Source organism: Eptatretus burgeri, chromosome 17 (assembly GCF_056783735.1).
Source record: "Eptatretus burgeri isolate ZD-2024b chromosome 17, Ebu_testis_v1, whole genome shotgun sequence".
In the NCBI taxonomy this organism is placed as follows: domain Eukaryota; kingdom Metazoa; phylum Chordata; class Myxini; order Myxiniformes; family Myxinidae; genus Eptatretus; species Eptatretus burgeri.
Window position 1 is genome coordinate 6,255,369 of NC_140977.1, and position 12,611 is coordinate 6,267,979.

The following is a 12,611-nucleotide window of genomic DNA, read 5'->3' on the forward strand; positions in this document are numbered from 1 at the left end:
AGAGCAAGACTGGAAGTACCAAGGACCTGAAGACTCGGACTTTCGTCCTCCCGCACAGGTACCGGCAGCGCCACACCCCATGATCCAGTGAATCCATGACTCCCCAGGCCCGACCCAGACGTCTATTGACCTCCGGCTCACAACCTGCGGAGACATGAATATCACTGCCAAGGTAAGTGAATCTATCCACGACCTCAACATCCTCACCACAAACAGACACAGACAGGACAGCAGCATCCAAGATGTCACCGAAAGCCTGGATCTTAGTTTTGACCCAAGAAATCCGTAATCCAAACGGCTCCGACTCCTCATTCAGCACCTCGAGGGCCCCCAAGAGGATGTCTAAAGTCTCCACAAAGATGACTGCATCATCTGCAAAATCAAGGTCCGAGATCTTGACATTGCCAAACGATGCACCGCAACTTGATCTCTCCGACATCCTCCCAAAAATCCAGTCCATACAAGTGCTGAAAAGTGTGGGGGCAAGTACACATCCCTGACGAACTCCAGTAACAACTGGAAATAAGTCAGAGGTGGTACCACCACACTTCACAGCACTCTCAGTACCAGAGTAGAGTTCAGACATCAGATCGATCAGTTTCGGTGGCACCCCACGAAGACCAAGAATCCTCCAGAGGACATCCCGATTCACTGAATCGAACGCTTTACAGAGATCAACATAGGCTGCAAGCAGCCCCTGCCGAAACTCTCGTCTGCGTTCGGTGAGGACACGAAGTGCAAGGATACGGTCAATCGTTGACCTCTTTGGTGTAAAGCCTGACTGCTCTGGACGCTGGTGCTCAAGCAGATGGTGGCGAACCCTATCGAGAATTATCCGAGCAAAGACCTTGCCCGGCACTGAGAGCAGCGTCACCCCTCGGTAGTTGTTGCAGTCTTGGCGATCACCCTTCCCTTTCCAGAGAGGGACAACAAGGCCCCTCTTCCAGTCAGTTGGGATGATGCCTGTGTTCCAGGCAGAGCACAAAACTGCATGCAACGACACGAGTGCAGCATTTCCACCAGCCTTGAGAAGTTCAGCATGGATGCCACAGATCCCTGGAGCTTTGCCCCGTTTCAACTGGTTCACCGCAGCCCGTGTTTCCACAAGCGATGGTGGACCACAGTTGATTCGAGGGTCAGCAACAGGGATTGTAACACCCTTGACATCCAACTCGACAGCTGGGGGATCAGCCTGGTACAACCGCTCAAAGTAACCGGCCCAGCGGGCCTTCACTTCAGACTCCTCTGTCAAGAGCCTACCACTCTCTGCTCGAACTGCAGTGCTCCGAGCGATGGGCTTGGATGAACGTAATGCGCGAATTCCCCTGTAAGCGGGACGAGAATCACCTGTCCACAGGTGATGCTCTACCCCCTCACAGATTCCTCGCACATAGGCCTCCTTGTCCACCCTCAGTGCACGTACAGTTTTACGCCTCAGCTCCCTGAACAGCTCAGCTCTGCCATTCAGCCTGGCCCTGCGACTGGTCAATGGTATCCAGTGTCCCTTGAGAGACAAAATTCTTCTTTGCCCTGCGGTGAACTCCAAGGCATCCACCGGCAACATCAAGGACGGTGGTCTTGAAGGTGCTCCACAACTCTTCAGGACCCCCCAAAGCACCCAGACCCCCCAAGTGTCCACTCAGCCTGTTCGCAAACTCCTCAGCTACTCTCTCATCCCTGAGCTTGGCAACATCCAGCCTAGGCTGGGATGGTACCATTCTCCAGGATTTAAGGTGCAGCTTTAGAGTTGCTACAACAAGCCTGTGGTCAGTATTGAGGAACTGAGCACTCCGGTAGACCCTGCAGTTCTGGATCATCCTCCAACGACCGTCAATGAGGACATGGTCAATCTCCTTTGCCACACCGCCAGCGTTGGAATACCAAGTCCAGCGATGAGCTTGTGGGCGCTGAAACCATGAACCAGCCACCCTAAGTCCATGACTTCTTGCAAAGTCAAGGAACTTAGTGCTATTCTGGTTCATAGTTCCTGACCCATGGGGACCAACACACACCTCATAACCATCCCTATCAGTTCCAGTCGATGCATTGAAATCCCCCAAGACTAGAAGTGTATCTCGTCTGGGGCACTGATCAACCACAGACTCGAGTGTGGCATAGAATGTGTCCTTCACGGTGAGATCACTCGCCTCAGTCGGAGCATAAATAGAGACCAGGGAAATGACACCTAAGGAGTGACGAATCCTTAATCTCATAATACGCTCGTTGACCGGTGTTACCTCAATTATCATTGGGGTCAGCTTATTGGACACAGCTACAGCAACTCCTTGGGTATGGTAACCATCAGAGCGACCAGACCAATAGTAGGTGTAACCACCCACCATTATCTCGCCGCAATCCGGTCTCCGAACCTCAGAGAGAGCTGCAATCCCGATGTCCAAACGCTTGAGCTCAGATGATAACTGAGACAGGTGATCATCCTCTCTTAGGGATAGGACATTCCAGGCACCCACCCGAAGGGACCGCCTCAGGTTAACCCAAGGAGACCGCCGTCTGGTGGACGACACCTCAGCACCACTCCGACACACTCTCCCGCAATCTGACCCAGGGATGTTACTCCGTGGTTTCCCTCCTATCAAAGATTGGGGGTCCCGAAGGCTTTGCTCCAATCCCGTCATCCGGTGAGCTGCCCTGCGAAGGGAAGCTGCACAGGAGGTACTCCCACGGAGTGGGTTTTCAGATTTTTTTGCGTTTTTGCGTTTTGTGGAATGAAGCGTTTTACGGTGGCCGGAGTGCAAATCCTGCCACCAACCTCCTAATAAGAAGTAACCCAACTGCAGGAGGACGTCCGCAGACACAGTTGGGCACTAGATATGGATGGCCGTTGGCTCACAAGGAGCTCCTCCGCCCTTTGACAGGTTTTGTTTTTAATCCTGCTGGGTGTCCATATCCAAACACCCTCCTCACCAGAAAACCTGGTGGGGGAGACGGTTTCGTCGCCGACAACCCGACCATGGAACAGGTTAGTACAGGTTTACATGGTACCTGTAGCAGGTCACAGATCGAACCTGACCTGACCTGAGATGAGGCTATTGGAGAAATGGAAGGATTTTATGTCCACTGTGATGATGGATTCCATGACCTTGTTGGTTTCCATGACATTGGAAGTAAGGTAATTGATCTGTATTTAAGGGGATCTGTTTTTGCACTTTTTAATGTAATGAGTGATGTTGGTGGATTTCCAAGTTGTAAGATGACCAAGGGCAAGTGACAGGGTGAAAAGAACAGAGAGAGGATGTGCAAGAGTAGGTTTTTAGGACACACAACGTGATGCTGTCTGGTTCAGTTGCCGAATCAGGGTCGAGGTTGTCAGAAACTTCTCCACATTTTCAAGAGCAAAAGTCCAGGAGCAGTTGGGTACGATTGGGAAGGGTGGGTACAGAGAGCGAGCAGTTAGGAACACAAGATTTGGAAGCAAACATGGAATTTAGGCATTCAGTCTTCATAGGATCGGAGTTGGCTGTGGTGCCATTTGAAGAGAGGGAAGAGATGGAAGGGGACCATACACCAGAAACAGACTTAACAAGGCACTAACAGGTTTTAGAGAAGGGAGACAAGTTTGAAAGTTCATTTTTTGAGGTTGGAGAGATGTTTTCTGGCTCTCCTGAAAGTGGACACACTTGCTGTGAGCTTTGTGGAATGATCTGAAGTTGCCTTCGGTCGGGTTTGCTTTCCAGGAAGAGAAAGCAAGTTGTTTCAAATAAACTGCCTCACCACAGGATTCAGTGTACCATGGGGAGGGGGGATGGGAACAGTGAGATAATTGAAGACGAGATGGGAAGGATCTGTACATATGAGAGAGCAGGTTTCCGTGGAAGAATTCCCATGCTGAGTTAATATCAGGGGCAGTGGATATGGAAGACGAGTCCTGAGGAGAGATGGCTGCTTGCAGTCCCTGCCAATTTGCCTGAGTTCAAATGCCAGACTCGCCAGCATTGAGGCAGCTCTCTGAGATGAGCCAGAGATATGTTGACTCACACAAGCGTCTGAATGGATGAACTAATTTGAGCAGAGGAAGAGCAGGAGACATTTGCAGGGAAGTTTGTCATCGCTAAGTCCAGAAGAGAGGATTTACAATTGGGAGAAATCATGGTTTTAAAGTTCACAGATTGTCAGTCGCATGGAGTTACTTAAGTCCTTTGCTGAAGTGCCATGGCTCTGAAGTGCCATGGTGAGCGACGTACCAACACCCACCCAAGGTGCATGGTGACAATTGAAATCGCCATATATGAGGAAGAGAGTTTGGATGAGTGGTTAAAAGTTGGTCTATGTAGATGGAGTTGTCACTGTTTGGAGGACATTACAACACACAGACAAACAAGAAGTGGGAGCAGAGTCGGGGAGGGGTGGGGTGGGGGGGGGGAGTCACAGCCAAAGATACTTCTGGGGGTTGGGAGGTGTAAGGTCAGAACTTGGTCAGTGAGAAATGGAGTTCTTGATGTAAATTGCAATTCCGCCGCTGAGACAGGGTTCATGCCTCTCAAATCGGAGGAGACAATAGATGGGGAGAGACACTAAGGAGTCAGAGATGAGATGTCCTGTGGGAGGAAAGACAGACAATGTTAAACAGATGATGTCCAGTTGAATCAGCAATGTGCAAGCATGCCACACAAAAAAGCTCTTTTTAACAACTCACTCACTCGCAAAAATGTTTGGTACTTTGTGGATGGGCTAGAAAGTTGAAATTTTGCATGCTGACATAACTCAAAGCCAACATTCCAGGAAAAATCACGAAACTGTAGCTAAATGTCCATAAACAAAAATATCCGTAAACAAAAGTCAGCTGGTGGAGCCTCGTTCCTGCTCACGTGATTGAAGACAATGGTACGTCATGTGATATTGTATGGCACAATCACTTCCCAAGGGAGTGGGTGTTCTCCATTTATGACGGTGCGATCAGAGAAGTGTCTGTGGCTTTTTGTCATTTCCAGACGATGTAGTGGAAGGAAGTCGTAAGCATTTATCGCTTCCAGATTGTATATAGTGGTAAGTGCCGCAGTGCATATTTTAAAGTATTGCATGGTTACATATTATATAGTTGCACCTATGTAGCACTCTGGTTATAACAAACATTCAGAACATGTTTTAATTAATGCACAATTTCCCTGTATTCATGATCTATATGGCTGGAAAAGCCGGAAAAAAATAGATTGCTTTGTCTTAGCAAGCTGAATGCAGACGACTCAAAGCTGTACGTCCAAAAATCCTTGAAATACAAGCAAGATTGTCATTATTGATTTTCCCAAAATAAAAATAAACAATCATTTTATTATTTCCTGAATGTTTGCATCGCTCTGAAGCGAAATAAACTGCCCAAGGATGTAGCAGAGTAAAAAGGGCAGAGACATTCAGCTGGGTGAGGCTTACTTGGACTTTGGAATAACCAAGTGAAGAGACTCGGGGAGAATACAAAATGAAATTTAATTTCTGAAACGGAATTCAGGATTTTTGGAAATTGAAAAATCACTGAATCTACAATTCACAATGAATTTACAGCCTGCTGCATGAGATGGTCAATCGATGCTTCGCCACAGTGTTTGACCTCCCCAGTAAGGCATGTCTTCTCAATCATCTATTAAAAGCATGCCAAATGAGCTGTATTGTACCATACTGTGTTTATCAATGGATAAGGAATTGAACCCAGACTAGACAGAATCCCTTTCTCTCTAGCAGCTTATTACACAATCGTTATTAATCTAAATGCAATCAATGAAGAAAAAAAACAACAACAAAAAAAGTAAAAATGCTAGCTTAAGATAACTCGAATTGGCTCTGTTGTTATTGATGTGTAACATGGGAACAACTACAAGAATATAATAGCCGTTTGTTTCGACTTTGTTGAATAATTTTCAGGTTCCTCGACTTGAAATCATAAACTTTGTCTTTTAGCATTGCCTAGCAATGTATTTGAAAGCAAACAATATTATTTTTGTAACTTTTGACTTTTTTGCAAAAAAAATGCTATACCTGCAAACTATTAAAGAAAACTAATTCGGATTACTCATTCTTAATTTATGTGAGTTATTTAGCTGCAAAACATGATACAAGTACAATCCACTCCAACAAATATAAAAAAAGTTTATATTCATTATGTCTGCACGTAAGATGCACCGCAACTTCTGTAAGCATGCCCTAATAGTGTGTTTGTGCGTGTAAATTATATATATATATATATATATATATATATATATATATATATATATATATATATATAGTTTTAGGTGCCATACTCTTCTGAGCGCCGGTGCTGACAAAGTAGTTTGTTGGTAAGGTGGTCTGCCATTGCTTCACAGCATTGTTTGTCCATGCTCTATCCTTTTTAAATGCTGAGCGTCAATCAAGGAAGCAGCACGTCCCATTTTTTATGTCTTTGGTATGACTCGGTCGGGGTTTGAACTAACTTTGAATCTCCCAGACTCAGAGCGATGCTCTATCCATTATGACACAGAGTGTGTGTGTGTGTGTGTGTGTGTGTGTGTGTGTGTGTGTGTGTGTGTGTGTGTGTGTGTGTGTGTGTGTGTGTGTGTGTGTGTGTGTGTGTGTGTGTGTGTGTGTGTGTGTGTGTGTTTATATATATAAATATAATTTTAAAGTGATGTAAGTTTTGAGCCACGGGGGTGATGTGGACGTGTTATTTAATTCCGCGAAGTATGAAGTCAAAACGCATCTCTCTCTCTCTCTCTCCCTCATAAGACGACGATCATAAAGAGCGCATTTGTATACATCTGTGCACCGAGTAATCAAATTTTGAGGGAGTCCTGCTTGTCACTAATGCTTGGAAAAAAAACGGAAATGTGAATACATTGCGAAGTGAGTGAGCGATCACGTGTGAATGTGAACAACATCTGAGACCCATCACGTTTCGGAGAGGAGCCACCGACTGGGCATACTATTCCCAGTAAATAAATGCCGGAGTCGTTATGAGGATTTTAAATTATATCCCAGCATTATGAACTATATATTACAATTTATGTGTACAGGCGATAACGCACAGTCTGCGTTTAAAGGGGAAAGAGTTGCACTTTCTCATTCAGAGCATTTAGGATTTTTATTATTATTATAATTTTGAATATACGAAGCATCACAAACATCATAAGTCGCTAATACGTAATAAGCGGTGTTAAATGGACATGTAGAACGTTAGCATCAGATTTTATGAGCCGTTGCGTGGTTCAGGCTCTTAACGCCATTGTTTATGATTTTAATATGCGCTTTGTTGCGGGAACATGAAGCTGGCAAGCTTTAATGAAATTAAGAAAAAAATGGGCATTTCGGGCGCACGCGCTTTATTTTCCAATAAATCTTCTCACCCGAAGATGAATTTGATTATATTAAATATTCCGTCCGCATGTGCAGTCCAGCCAAATTAGTCTTCACTTACTTATCAAACACACACACACACACACACACACACAGACACACACAGACACACACAGACACACACAGACACACACACACACACACACACACACACACACACACACACACACACACACACACACACACACACACACACACACACACACCACGGCTTGAAATAAAACATGACTTTTAAAGTAACTCCAATTTTTTGTTTCAATTCTCAAAAATAAATATTACATTAAATTGGAATGAATTTTGATTGTGTATCTCTTTCAATGAGCTATAATGAGGGTGGTATAGTCATCTAGATTATGAAACATACATTATACTACACATTATGGTTATATACTCAACTCGATTATGTAATATACATTATATTTTATACTATATATTCAGGTTATACACTCATCTACATTATGTAATATATATTGTACTACACATTATATATTATAGTTATATACTCATCTATATTATGTAATATACATTATATTACATACTATGGTTATATACTCATCTTGTCTATGGAATATACATTATATCACATATTATATATTATGGTTATATACTCATCTAGATTATGTAATATACATTATATTTCATACTATATATTAGGGTTATATATTCATCTTGACTATGTAATATAAATTATACTAAATATTATATATTCTGGTTATCTATTCATCTTGACTATTTAATATACATTATATTACATGTTATATGTTGTGGTTATATACTCATCGAGATTATGTAATGTACATTATATTACATATTATGGTTATATACTCATCTTGAATATGTAATATACATTATATTACATATCATATATTGTGGTTATATACTCATCGAGATGATGTAATATATATTATACTACATATTATATATTCTGGTTACCTATTCACCTAGATAATGTAATATACATTACATTACATATAATATATTGTGGTAATATACTCATCGAGATTATGTAATATACATTATATTTTTTACTATATATTAGGGTTATACACCCATCTATGTTATGCAATATACATTATATTACATATTATATATTCTGGCTATCTATTCACCTAGACAATGTAATATACATTATATTACATATCATATATTGTGGTAATATACTCATCTAGACAATGTAATATACATTATACTACATATTATATATTCTGGTTATCTATTCATATAGACTATGCAATATACATTATATTACATATTACATGTTATGGTTATATACTCATCGAGATTATGTAATATACATTATATTACTCGTATATATTATGGTAATAAACTCATCTAGATTATGTAATATACATTATATTACTCGTACATATTATATATTATGGTTATATACTCATCTCGATTATACAATATACATTATTTTACACATTATATATTCGGGTTAAACTCATCTAGATTATGCAACATACATTATATTACATACTATATATTCGGGTTATATACTCATCTATATTATGCAATATACATTATATTACATGTTATATATTCGGGTTATATACTCATCCATATTATGTAAGATACATTATTTTACATATTATTATATATTAGGGTTCTATAATCATCAAGATTATGTAATGTGCATTATTTTACATATTATATATTTGGATTATATATGCATCTAGATTATGTAATATACATTATTTTACATATTATATATTAGGGTTATATACGCATCGAGATTATGCAATATACATTATATTATATATTATATATAAGGGTTATGTACTCATCTAGATTATGTAATAAATATTATTTTACATTCTATATATTAAGGTTAGATACTCATCTGGATTATACAATGCACAGCATGTTTCAAAAGTCCGAATCATAGGAAATATTTCTTCAATATTTTAAACTATGGCCTTGAGGCAGATAGGACGTCATGGACAGATAGAGTGGGCCACACATAATTCGACGTTTTATGCCACTTGACTTTTTGGGGGGAGACATCTGAAATCAGTGGTTGATACGACGAGAACACGCTCTATTGAAGATCTATAGATTGAAATCAGAAATTAATGTTCTAAAATCGGTGTCAATGTTAACCGGTCAAAAAAAAACTTGCATTCAGTAAATGATATGTGTATGCATATCAGTGGCTTGCAATATATTTTAGGAATTACTATAATAAAATTGTAAAATAAATATCCCTATGATTCCAGATCTTTCAAAAACCCTGTACATTATATACATAATATAATGCACTATATATTAGGGTTATATACTCATCCAAATTATACAATATACATTACATTAAACAATTATAATATACAAAAGGAATGTTTGCAAATGTGATGGAGAATTTCCTTAGCTTCGGATTTGTTTTTTTAATTCAAGCAACAATGACTCAAACACAGTTGTAAACGAAAAACAAAGGTGATGGCATATTATTGTATATTTTATTATTGTATCATTTATTGTTTCATTATTGTACCTATTATTTGTCATTGAATTATTTTATTAATCATTATTGTACCTATTTATTTTGGCTAAGTTTTCCAATTGTTCACCAGCAAAGAGAAAAGTATTATTTCATTGATAGTTATTGTTCTTTGTATCTGAATGGAGAAAATGACAATACAAGTGGCCAATAGTACAGTCTATTGAAATGCAAATGGATATAATATTATATACACACACAGGAAACATTCCGAGATGTACACATTTGTATAATGGGATAAAAACCGTTTTCGGACCAAAATGCTCATATTACAAAAAGGCGAAGGAGGATATTGTTTATTTTTTAAAATGAAAGTGTATGTATATATATATATATATATATATATATATATATATATATATATATATATATATATATATATATATATCCAAGTAATAATGAATTTTTTGGGGGGGTTTTTTGTTTTATTTGATGAGCACAAATGCCATCAATACAAATTTAATTAGCTCCTGAGAACTTTTTGAACTCCTCAAGGAAATATATATATATATATATATATATATATGTCCCCGAGCAGCGTCAATCCTGCAGAAGATCCCTCGGATGGGTGTTCAAGCACTCGCAGTTCATGCTCTCCCTAACAGGCATCACAAAAAGCACATTTCACTATCTCTGGCGCACAAAAGCCAATGTGCCGTTCCCTGGCCGTGTGGCATATGGATAGGGCCTTTCCTGGGCCCCGCAGCTCAGCCCCGCACCATGCGTACCTCCGTGCGGGGCCCCCGGTGGCGCCGCAGGGCACGACCGTGCCATGCCCGATGCGTCTCATCGGGCCACGGTTGCCGAGAGACCAGGCATGGCGCGGTATGGACAGGGTGCGGAGACTCGAGCCGAGAGGCCTGTCCTAGAGACGGGGTCAGGGCCCCGCCGTGCTGGGGTTTCGCAAATAAACACACCCCCTTACACCCCCTTTCACAGACCGCACAAAGGCGCGACCGACGCACCTTTTGTGCGGTGTCGGTAAAAGGCTCGTCCGACTGGCCGTGGCTGAGAGCACAGCGCGTTCCTTGTCCAAGTAAACACGCCCAGAAGGCCGGCTCGTGTGGGGGTGTTGGTGGGGCGGGGGGTGGGGGGTAGGGGCTCAAGGATCCTCCTCAGTCTCCCTCCCCCTCCTCCTCTTTACAGAAAATTATTCTCTGCGATCACTCCGTCGCTTCATTCTGCATGACTGTCAGCCCCCGTTTCTGCCTTTAACAAGTGGTGGAACCAGGACAACTTCACTGAGACATGTATTCACTTGTCTGTGTCTGTGTTTATTTCACGTTTGTCTGTGTTTAAATAATATGTGTTTTTTTAAAGTAGTTATGTCGAGTATATGTACAGGAAATAATTGTGAAAACATAAGATGTGCATCAATAATGAGTACTTGTAATTGAAAGATTATAAAATACATACACAATGCATTATTACACAAGAAACACAAAAACAATACCAATACGGCACCCAGTGCATTCATATTTGGTCGGTGAGCCCATTGTTTAACATAAATCTTGAATCCTTGTTGTCATGCTTCCACACAGTGTACCAATGTATGACTGTGGAATATTTCAAATATCCTGTAGAACTTTGTGCATAATTCAGTAATGTGTTTGGTTTACATTTCACTTTCTCAACATCCATAAAACTCCATAGAGACTAAACGATGAGTGTCAGGACTTTATGCATTGTCATGTTGGACTATGAATCTTTGCCCAGTGAGATATGTACCTCAAAGAATGGCATGATGGATCAGAACCTGGCTGTATCTGCCAGCAGTCGGTGTACCTTCGATGTTACGTAACTCTCCGACACCATATACTTGAATTGAATTGATTGCTTCGTGGTCGCTGTTGTACACCTACTGCTAAATCACTTCAAAGTCCACCTTCGACCAAACTGCTATTGATTATTGCGAAAAAGTTTGAACTTAGACTCGTCTGCAAACAGCACCTTCATCCAAGCTTGGTCATCCTAATGTTTCATTTCTGCTGCCCATTTCAGCCTTTTTATTGAGTTATCTCTCAGCAAAGGTTTACAGGAAACTACACACTAGGGTGTTTCATATTGCAACTTTTTTGCTCGTCAAGTTGGCTACCCGTCGTAGCTTTCCAATATGGATAAAAACCCCACTCGCCGATTTTTAGAATTTTCCTCCCAAAAATGGCCGCCAGCGGCTAATTTTTCCAAAATGGCGGCCTTTTTTCACGTTTTGACACAGAAATCGACTCCTACACCTGCTAAAATACATTAATGTTACTTGATATGTGTATGTTTGTAGATGATTATGATTGCTATGTCTGCTAGCAGTCGGGGACTAAACATTAGGCATCCAATATGGCGGAAAAATCCAAAATGGCGTCCAAGATGGCCGATTTTTGGCCACTGGAAAGTTGTTCCCTCCGATGTGGGTTCTAATATGTGTAGTTATAGGTTTTTGGGTGTGCTGAATTTGTTATGCTCTAAAATGCAGTATATCTGTCACAGAGACGTCTGCGGGGGTCATGCTCTCGCGTTAAGAAGTAGTTCTTGCAAGTCCGAAGAAGAATTTTGAATATTCTCGCCCTCATTGATATCAGGTGTCGATTCGACACCGCAATTGGTAATTTTCGCTCTTGCCAATTCCAACGTTCCCACAGATGAGCGAGAAACGAGAAACGGCCGTGGATGAGAATGAGAGTAGTGACCTGTGTCTCAGCAGTTTCATAGATGACGACTCGTGGCGGTTATTCAATCTTCTTGAACTATATGATGTACTCGATGTAGAATGGATGTGTGA

At 41.1% G+C, this 12,611-nt stretch overlaps 1 protein-coding gene across 2 annotated transcripts in view; it reads right to left on the reverse strand.

Annotated features, from left to right (window-relative positions):
• Positions 1-2,042: 2,042 nt before the first annotated feature.
• Positions 2,043-12,611, reverse strand: part of LOC147009175 (uncharacterized) — a 73,545-nt gene continuing 62,976 nt past the window's right edge. For both annotated transcript variants that reach the window (XR_015052958.1, XM_085862547.1), the window contains exon 5: positions 2,043-4,556. The gene's annotated coding sequence lies outside the window, so the exon portion shown is untranslated. The remainder of the gene's footprint in view (positions 4,557-12,611) is intronic.